Source organism: Crassostrea angulata, chromosome 6 (genome assembly GCF_025612915.1).
Source record: "Crassostrea angulata isolate pt1a10 chromosome 6, ASM2561291v2, whole genome shotgun sequence".
Taxonomy (NCBI): domain Eukaryota; kingdom Metazoa; phylum Mollusca; class Bivalvia; order Ostreida; family Ostreidae; genus Magallana; species Magallana angulata.
In genome coordinates, this window is record NC_069116.1 from 51,855,427 (window position 1) to 51,866,658 (window position 11,232).

An 11,232-nucleotide genomic window follows, 5' to 3' on the forward strand; every position below is an offset into this window, starting at 1 on the left:
AGAATGATTTCTTATAACCTATATTTATATTATTTACAATTTGTTCACTTTAAAACAGCATTATTTTAAAACCACCATTTTTTTTGTAGCACATGCCATGTATTCTACGCGGCGCAGCCAATATGTTTTTCGGTTATGCTATAAAAACGCCCATTTTGTGTTAATCATGTTTTATGAAATTATTGGGTTTTAGGGTTCAAAATTGATTCGTTATGTTATTACAGACAATCCCAGTTGAAAATGTAAATATAACGTTTTAATGTGATTGTCGGATTCGAGTTGTTTTCTTGTCAAGTGCTTGCCTAGTTATTGCTGTTTCAGTAGGTGTGGCGTGTGGTTGCTGATTACGCATGTGTAAATGTTAGTATACATACCTTTGCACGAAGGTTTCGTTTAACTTCTACGACATTACATGTACCAATTACGAGTAAATGTTCTCCTGCAAGGGATATTCTAAATAAATAAACCGCAGTGGTATATTGATTTTCCTTACGGAATCATTGGATACAGCTGATATTAAAAATAAAATACCCCTCCCCCAACTTTTGCCAACCTTCATCATTGTGTCAGCGCTCCTACCACTACACTATTGAGACACGACACATTGACTGGCAGTCACACACCAGTGGACATAGTGATACGTGTATGAATAAATCTGAGTCATACCAATCGTTGTTTCCTTGGTGCTGACAAGATGGAGATTGGATTGAAGCCGAGCACAATAAATAAAGACATCATCGCCTGAAATCGAAAGAATATCAGATCATATCGTATACGTGTTTTTTAAAAACTAATTCGCTGTATTCATCATTAAACTGCTTTGATTTATCATAGTTCACCTTTTAGGTGTATCCACGCTCGTCCTTGTCTTGCCGAGGATATGTAAAGAGAGTACATGCAAGAAGTACAAGTACTGCTTTTCACAAAATGACTAATATCCTTCCCGTATATGTCTCCTTTGTTGATGCCTGAATCGTTGTATATTATGCTAATGATATCGTAATTCATTGCGTTTGTTTAAAGAGACTAGGTTCTCTAGAATCGTTTTATACAATTAATGAATTTAAAGTAGATTTTGGAACTGCTCGCATTATAATGCGGAAGGGTCTGACGTTTAACGCTAATTATATTACCAATCAATAATATTATCTCTAAGCTTATTGAGATAAATTTACTAACAGCTTACCGCTGATTAAATATTTTAAAAGCTTGTAAAAACTATAAGTTATTATTGCTTATCAAATACCGAACCCTGATTTCAAGTTTTTAAGCTTCGGAAAAAAAACAAGAAAAAAACCCAAAGAACAAATCGATGTTTAATTGTTTAAATTATTTTTGAAAAGAATGGGGAGAGCAATTGTACACAGCAACAGTATTCTACCACATTAATTTCAAGCCTGGTTTGAAAAAACCTCAATCTTACTGTATGTTTGTTGGCCATCGCTTGAGACATATAATGTTGCCTCTTTCAGTTCTAATAAGTATAAGTGTCATATAGGACCAGCTATGTCACAATTTAAATTGCCACTGAAACTGTCCATTACCAGATACACATCACTTGTTCTCTTTGAGAACGCCAAATCTTCCTCAAATAAGTATTTCGATAAGTAAACGCAATCTTACTGTATAACTGTTGGCCATCTCTTGAGACATTCAATGTGGCCTCTTTTAGTTCTAACAAGTACAGATATCTTAAAGGACCAGCCAAGTCACAATTAAAGTTGCTACCGAAACTGTCTGTTACAAGATACACGTCACTTGTTCTCTCCAAGAAACTCGTGTCTTCCTTCAATAAATATATATGTTTTTCTGGAATGCAGAATCAAAATATCCAAAGAAACATTCGAGTTTTAATATGAAGATATCACAATAATTCAATCGTTTGTTAAAGATTCAATTTAGTTTGACTTACTTTGTATGCATGTGTATGTAAAACTAGTCGATTTGAATACACGTGAAGAGCAATCGCTATCATTCAGAACAACTGGGATCGTTCATAGCGAGTTGTTTAAAAAACAGTTTACTCGAAGATTGCAAATGTTTGCAATGGGAAAAAGACTTCTGCGGCCCAGGGTCTCGTTTTGAGGCAGAATCAGGGTACATCCTCCTTTTTCAGATCCATCATAACAGCCTTTAAAGGAACCGTCAATAAAGGGATGACCCGATATTAACACCTGTTTTTCTACATAAATCACCTCCTCTGTACGACACTCCATTGTGGTCTTCTCTAAGTTATGATTTAACAGTGTCTTGCAGCCTGTATGACTCGAATTCCTACTGCCTGTGTCGCTTTCATCTGTTAACATAAGGTCAGATAGATAAATATTCTACCATTTAAAATTTTAAGGCAATTTGGTTATTGAACCGTAATTTTCACTAACCTGAAAATTTAATGAATATAAGTATTAAGAAAATATGCATGTTTTCTTTAGAAAGTCATGCCAAACTCCTACATGTTGTTATTTTCCCCTTTTCCCCTTATTGTGAAAATAACCAGTGTTTTCCAGGATGTAGTTTTATGCGAACTTCCTTATAAATATGAAACTTTCATTGAACAGATAGGACTTATCGCTTAATCGTGTCGAGTACTAGAAATTGAGGAAACAGAGAATTATTTTGTAATATTTACATTTTCCAGTGTCTTTGCCTGTGATAACACTACGTATCGATATTGTACTATATACCAATAACTTCAAATGACGCCAAATTGAGGCGCTAGCGGGGTTTGCTTATTCATATTTAAATATTTCATCGTACGATGTTTGAAATTATATAAATATAAGTAATAAGGAATCATTCTTTGAATATTATGAGGTAACAATTTCGGTCGTGGCGTGATCAAATCTATCATAAAGTCTTTCGGGCTTCAATGGATTTGATCACGCCCCGACCAAAATTATCACCTCATAATACTCGAAGAATGATTCCTTATTCCTTAATTAAAGTTTGATTTCCAGCTATCAAATATAAAGATGGAAAAATCATAAGGCAGTGTAAGTCATAAAACATCTGAAAGATGTCTGTTAGAATTTACCCTAAAATGCCTGAATTCGAAGTAGGGGCTATGCTTGATATAAAAAGTTATTCAATTGTTGAAATTGTTTGGGTTGAGATTGAATCCGCAAGTAGATATGGAGATCAGCTGTCATCATAACAATCACTTTAACAGCGATTGAATAATAAGTAATATGATGTTTAGTTTGATTTATTTGTATGCATTTATACATTGTGCAATTTTTGTTGTTGTCATCAAAGATTTACTGCACGAGTACATTCTCCCAAATTTCTTAGAAATCATTAAAATCTTTTTATTTGTATACAGCTAATGCAAAATCGAATCATATTGTGTTCGATCTAAATAGAGTTTCATTTAATTTGTCCGGAAAAGAAGAGACACATTCCCTTAACTTTTATAACTGCTGTCAAACGCATTCTTTTAAGAAGTTCAAACAACATTTAACTAGTTCAAATGCCCATGATAAATGATTTTGACATTTTTTCTTTCAATATTTTTGAGAACGAAAACTTGCTTTGATTTTACTCAGAAGCAGTCGATCTTTAACGGTAGAATTTTTTTGGATGGTCGATTTTGTGCATCCGCATTTAATGTATATGTAAATCAATAAAATTTAAGTATGGAACGTCCAATGATATTATTTATACCTTTAATGTGGATCCTTTTCAAATACTGCCACACGTGGAGTGTGTATCTGTTTCTTAATGTTTTCAATTTCCCTGTATGTATTATACCGTTACAATGATAAAGATCTTTATACCGGTAATACATGTAGCAACAATTTTGTTGTCTAAAACACAGTTTACTCGTAGATTACAAATGCTTCCAATTGGAAAAAGATTTCCGCGTCTCTGGGTCTCGTTCTGAGGTAAAATCAAGGTACACCCTCCATCTTCAGTTTCGTCATAACAGTTTTTAAAAGAATCCTCACTGGAGGGATAAGACGATGACAACTCATGTTTTTCCACATACATCACCTCTGTACGACACTCCATTGTGGTCTTCTCTAAGCTATGATAACAGTGTCTTACAGTCTGTGCGACTCGAATTCCAAATGCTTGTGTCGCTTTCATCTATTAATATAATTTCTGACTAAATAACCTGCCAGCCATGTAAAGTAAAAGATAAATTGATGATTTAATCGGATTGAAACAAACCTGAAAAGTTTATAATCAGTAAAATTAAAAAATAAAAATTTTGCCCTTTTCATAAAAAGTGAACATGGTTTTCCAGGATTAAATGTGAATTTCCTTATAACGGATGAAACGATTTGACTTGTTTTGATTAAATTTCCTGCCGTCAAACAAAATGAGAAGAAATCTACAAGTTTTATTAGTTCTTTTATTAGTATTTATTAGACTTATTACATGTTATATATTTTTCATCTGCTTTTTAGCAGACGAAAGATATATAACATGTAACAACCGCTTGTTGTTTGAAAAGATGATATTCTCAACTGCTACTTTTTGAGAAGAAAAATTATAAAGACCTTTTTCTATATATTTCTGTGTCAAAATTTGATCCCCTCCTCTTTGTGTTTACACACTACCCCGGGGGATCATGGTTTGAACAAACTTGAATCTACCCTAACTAAGGATGCTTCCACATAAGTTTCAGCTTTCCTGGCTGATTAGTGTCTGAGAAAAAGATTTTCAAAGACTTTTCTTTATATATTCCCGTCAAATTATAATCGATAAGTTTTAAAATATATGGCATGTCAAACGTTGCCCAAGAATGTATTGCGAATAACAAAAGAATTGACCTATAGGGCCAGTATTGGTTTCTGTCTTTACAAAAAGCATATCGATTTCCGGTCCACTTCTTGATTTTAGGCCATAAACAGTAAACTCGTAGATTTAAATTTTTAGAATTCTCTGAGAATAGGTTGATTATACCATAAAATATTGATTAATCCAAACTCACATATATTGATGTAGAAATTTCACACATATCTTAATTCATTTTTTGAATAGTTAGTGAAAAAATACCAATTGAACAGTTACATAAACATTAAACATATGAAATATGTGTATATTTTATTAACAGCCAACTAATGAATGTTTATAGATAAACCTGAATGATGGTGTTACCTTGTCCTTCTCAATATAAGCTAGAGAATGACTATTTATCAGTCGTAAACATTTATGAAAACAGACACGTTGTTTTAAAACAAAACAGTCTCAAACATCTGCTGCTGAAGATGACCAGTGTATAATCTAGAGTGAAACATTGCCTGTTATTTATTTTCCGTTATTTGATTTTTGAAATATCACGGGTTATTTTATTTAGAATAAAATATAATCTTAAAGTAACTGCTAATGATAACAGATATATTAAATGCAAACAGTATTTATTCGAAAAACAATACCTAAAAGAAACCAAAACATTTTTGTGTTCTTTTTATTATCTTACAATTTAAAGATTAGCCTAAAATTAATAGGAATTTAGAGTGTAGCAATTGTTTAGGAAGGAAATAACTAATACAACACCTATGTAATACAATTTGTTTGATCAGCCAAAATACTCATAATATTATTTATATTGTTATAAGCTTATGATAATTAATTTGTTGCATATACCTTGTGCACATAAAAAAAAAATACTCGTATGCTTGACTATATGTAAAATTGAATGCTACAGATTCCTTATTTTACGCGAGTACTTAATTCCGCAATTCAGTCGTTTTCAATCAAATCGCAAGAACATAAAATCGCAAGCGCCAATTTTTTTTTATCAAAGTTTCATGAAATTAACGTATGTCCGAAAATTAAAAGCGAGACTTTAAAATTCGCGAGATATTTCACTCGCGATTATACGCGGATATTATTTCCTCGCGTTTTATTAGGAATCTACAGTACCGTTCAGACTCGATTCCACTCTTTTTCCTTAATAAGACGTCACAAGCTGTAACTAATTGATAATGGTGAAATTCCTCATCGTTCTCTCGAACAAACAAAATTTATTTCCACCAGATGTTATTAGCAGGGCAGTTGACAACATTTCCTTATTTCTGACTTTAGTATAGGGAATTTGTACTCCCCTCGTACCTGGTCCTTCTTCCCAGATATATTATTAATAACATTAATTTCACACTTTATTAGTATGATAGGTATAATTAAAATTGTAAATTCATTTTGGAAAAAGTCAAACTCTTCAAAACTCATTTTTTTATTTCATGTTATACAAAATCATGATTTGTGCACAGCCAGTCACAGTTACTCCATAGTTATTTGCAACTAAATAAATGATTGCTGAAAAATAGATATTTTCTATTTAAAACTAATAACTATAAAAAAAAAATCAAGTTTCCACGAAAGTCTTTTATTCAAATTGAACAACAAAAATGATACACAACATGACATTTAATCAAATGCAAAAAAATCACGCAAGACATAATAAAAAATAGACAGAGCAGTTTCCGATTTAAAAGTGTAACAGTTCTTGGGGAAAATAAGATTTATTCCAAGACACATATTAGAATAGGAATTGGCTTTCAATGATAATATGCATATAATGATGATTCAATCATACAAACACAGAGACAATGCCAACATTGCACTACAAACATTGCTAAATATCCATACACGATGCTTAACACTTATTTTGTCAATGATTCAGATACAAAGTGCAATAAATTTCAAACATTATTTCTGATTTGCCTGAAATAATACTTCATCAATGGATACTCTGAGAATCATTCTAAATCTATAACATCAAACATATTAACCAATTTAGAAAAACTGATTAAGGTGGTATGGGACACCTCCATGTTGTGACGTATTGTTATCGAAATTATCATGATATAAAGTAAAGTATATTTTAAAAGTAGTTTCTTTCGCAATATTGTCATTTAACAGCCTAGCGTAGTGGGTTATTTTTTGTTAAAAATTGTAAAATTTGAAAATTCTATGCCGGTGAAAGTATTCTAATTATAACGTACTCTAATCCACATTGATATCAACAGGTGTCTCATAACACCTTTGGCACTGCAGCTGCAATTTGAGTATCATTGTTTATGGCATTTGGACATTAAACATTACATGTATTTCTAATTTCCCGAAATTGTACTTCATCAAAGGATAAAATTAAAATGATCTCAAAACCATTACATTACACATAATACCAAATTTATGAACCTAATTGGATACTGCAGCTATATCAGGATAATTTGAGTATCATCATGTATGCAATTTACAGTATGTCCAATTTAAACTTTTTTAGGTCAAGTTACACATACCTTTTATTCATTCACTCCAATGACGTAAACTTTTTTCAACACAACAGTTTGTTTAATCTCTATCAAACATTTTGGATTAAAAAAAAAATCATATCTGACATATCAGTCATTTACAGGTTTGAATCTAACTACACATTTAGTGTGTTGTTACAATTCAGTCCTGATAAAGGCTTTTCTTATATGAATAATACCTGAATTTCCCGACTACCATAATTACAGAGGCATAAAATGACCTAATCACACTAATAAATAACTTTAGACAACTGATTTGCAAATTGCTGATTCAAAACTATTTTTGCTTATAAAATTGGAATCAAACCATTATTGCTTATCGAATTTTCAATACGACAATCACAACTTATTGCATAAAATGCAGCATAAGAGATCGTCATGTTTATTTAACTGTAATCGTAAGCAAATTGGTTTAAACGTTCTCTATCTTTCAGTTTAAAAGAAATCTTTTAAATAATGTTATTTGATATCTTAATTAAAATCATCTTATTGATATTAGGGAGATATATAAAAATTAATCAATTTCAATCTTTTAGATATAGATTATCCGTTGTAATAGGTTTTCATTGACTTCGAAGAAAATCTAAGATATTTTCCCTAGAATTTCAAATTATCAAATGATAGATAATAAAACTATGATAAGTTTAAATGTGTTTTAAAAGATTGAATTAATTTGTCAACATTCATGAATTATACCATCTATTTAAACTTCCCTACATTTTAGACTTTTGTTGAATTGTGAATTGTAAAAAAGTACCTGAGAAGCAATTCGACGGTACTTCTTGAATGAAACTTCACTATTGTCTTTCCCAGATAACCGTTTCCATCACGTTTTTTATTGTCTTAATAAATACACATACCTGTCAAGCGTCAATGAAAACAATTGAAATTAAAATATGGGAATCATTCTAAGTTTACTTCTTTCACACGTTCTCTCTTTATACATTGGAACAAAAATAATTTCTTATGGCCATTAATAATGGGAAAATCTGACATCTTTTATTCTTTCGGAAAGTTTCGGTACTCCTCGCACAATTTATCAACATTATAATCCGGGTACTATTCATGTCGTTTAGAATGCAAAATCCCTGTATACCGTTTATGTTTGGTTGCGTATTGAAAACTGAAGAGATAAACCGAGCGTATCAAAACATAAAAATAGACTTTTTTCAGTGATTGAATGTAGCTTAAAAACAAAGGTCTTTATGATTATCGAAATATTAAGCAAAAAGTGATGGTAGCACAATTATAGGACGGATATTAACTATGTAGCAAAATAAAAGAAACTGTTGCTCCAATGAAAATTCGAATTCTTTTTATTTGATGAAGACTGAGGATAGGGTCCGTTTGGTGAATTGAAAATGTAGATTCATCGGATAAATGTTGGCTAAAACATTACACCTATGATTTTTTATGCAGTGATTTTATAATAAATCAAGTACAACATATTTTTTTGCACTTAATTACTCTTTTTTTAAAGAGATTCTAACACAGCGTTCTGTTAATTCTATGACTTACAACTTTAATGACAATGAAAACCCGGAGAAATGAGATGTTTGTTTATTGATACAAAAATGTCATGACAAAGATCTAGGTACAAGTTAAAAAATATCATTAACTTTTGACAAATTAACAAACCATAAAAACATAACATTATTCATATATATTAACATTGCTTTTCAAATTTTTATAAATACAGAAGTTAGGCCAAAAAAAATTAATGATTTGTTTCTCAGGCACCGCTGCATCAGTAAAATTATCGCCGCATTAAACTTTTTTATCGTTATTTTTCCGGATTTTTCATTTCTTATCATTATCGGTTTTCTCTATTATGGAATCAATGTAAACAAACGCTGAGAATAAATGCTTGTCTCTGTCAGTGAAAACGTTATTTTATCTGACACATCTACCCAGTGACAAACCTAGGGGCCTACTTGGGCTAAATACAAGTTTATGTAAATATAAGTACTCGCTTTGTGGTCGGTAACTTCGCCAGAATTTCCTCAGAAAGTGAGGTTGACCATGGTTGAAGTTGCCCTGTATTCTGATATCACGATCGTGAAAGTTAACCCCTAATGCAATAAAATGATAATTATCTAATTCAAAAGACATTTTCATAGCCTAAGTTAACCCCTATTGTGATTAATAACTAGCGACTGTCTTATCTTTAGAGGTTATAAATAAGGTTGATGCACCACTTAGGCCCCAACTGTGCACTAAAAATTACAACCGATGTTTATAACTTTAGGTGCTGATATTATAATTAGTTTGTAACTTGTAATTAGTTAATAACTTTGCCAAGTTAATGCTTAAATAATCATAAAACCGTTTGTCTACAGTTATCTTTAAAGTTAAACAGACCCAACTATATGACGGTTGTAATTGGGTCAAAGGGTTGGACTAATACCTCCAAAATACACTGAAACACATAGACTGGTTTTATTTGTCATTTAGCCAACACAATTACGAAACATTTCATCTACAAAATGTATGAATACACCTAATAGATTAAATTAAAAAATTGGATAAGATTTTAATTTTTTTTCCGAGTTATTTTTATTATTAATTTACTTGATTCTAATCCAATTTAAATTAAGGTTGAATCTGTGTATACAAATATTATCTTGAGCATTATGCCATTGTCAAAAAATGGAAGTCCACCTAATTTCTCCCTATCTTTCTGTGAGGGATAATTTCAGAAGTGAAGTCTCCATAAACTAAATTTGCCCTATGTTGGTCCCTGTTAACACTACCACTGAAATTTCTGTTATCTTCAGAAATTGAAGCCTCTGTGATATTGCCTAGTAGCAGGAATAATGTACAATTCTATTGTTTGAAATTTTTTGATGACTTATTTACTTTTCCTTGATTTCTGTCCTCATGGCAATGAAGATTAATAAGAATGCTTTATTTGATAAATTTTTATATGGCAAATTCAGCTTGTGAAATGCCATAAGAAGTCCCCTATTTCAGTTCAGACTTGTTTTATTACTGTGGAGGGGAAAGATGGGCTGCAAAATGAAGCAGGGGCACATACCATTTGTCATTGTTTGTTCATCTGCAAAAACTTAACCTTTGAAAAGGAAACAGAGACAGTTTAAACTAAAAAGAACAAATTAAAAGAAATATTTAAACTTAGCCAATGTATCAGCTTGATGAATAAATCATAAAATATGGGTTAAAAAAAACAAAACCTGCCTGCCTCATCAAGATTTCAAAATGTTGGCCCGAGAAACTAATGATTAATTTTTTTTGGCCTAAGTATGCAAGAATGAAAATTAATACACAGTGGGTGCATAAATAACTAAGCATCTTATTTTTTTATAGTCAAAAGGTGAACAAAAACACAAACCACGCATTGCATATAAGAATATTTATGTACAAATGAAAATTGATGATAAATTATCCATGCAAATTACTAACATTGTGTGCCTGAATTTACTTTATCATGGGCAATCATAAAAAAGTAACTTTGATATAATTTCCATTTCTTACATCTTTATATAACACAATTCTTTAACTCGCAAAAAACGGCCACTCACTGTTAAAAGAAAATTAAAGAAGGAGCAAAAGAGGTCAACGTATCTTAGAAATCTATTTAAAGTAATCATTCACGCTGGGTACATAAAAAAATTAAGAGCCTGAAAGATTCCTTATGCTATTTTGTGAAAAAGTATAGACAACGATTAATACAGATATAATTATCCAAGTACTTATATTTACACATGCATAGTGACTTACAAGCACTATGTAATCCGGTTGTTAACACGATTTAATTCAAGCAGGTCAAACCGGAAAGAAAAAGTAGAATATATATATATATATATATATATATATATATATATATATACTTAAATAAATAAAACAGAATGCGACAGTCCAAATTAAATAAATTGTTTACTGTTAGCGCTTTCAGCCATGTCGGCTCTTCAGACAGTTATACAAAATTCTGTTTTTGTATATTTTG

The 11,232-nt window shown here is 31.1% G+C and overlaps 1 pseudogene; it reads right to left on the bottom strand.

Annotated features, from left to right (window-relative positions):
• Nucleotides 1-586: 586 nt before the first annotated feature.
• Nucleotides 587-2,421, bottom strand: LOC128187597 (uncharacterized; annotated as a pseudogene).
• Nucleotides 2,422-11,232: the final 8,811 nt, after the last annotated feature.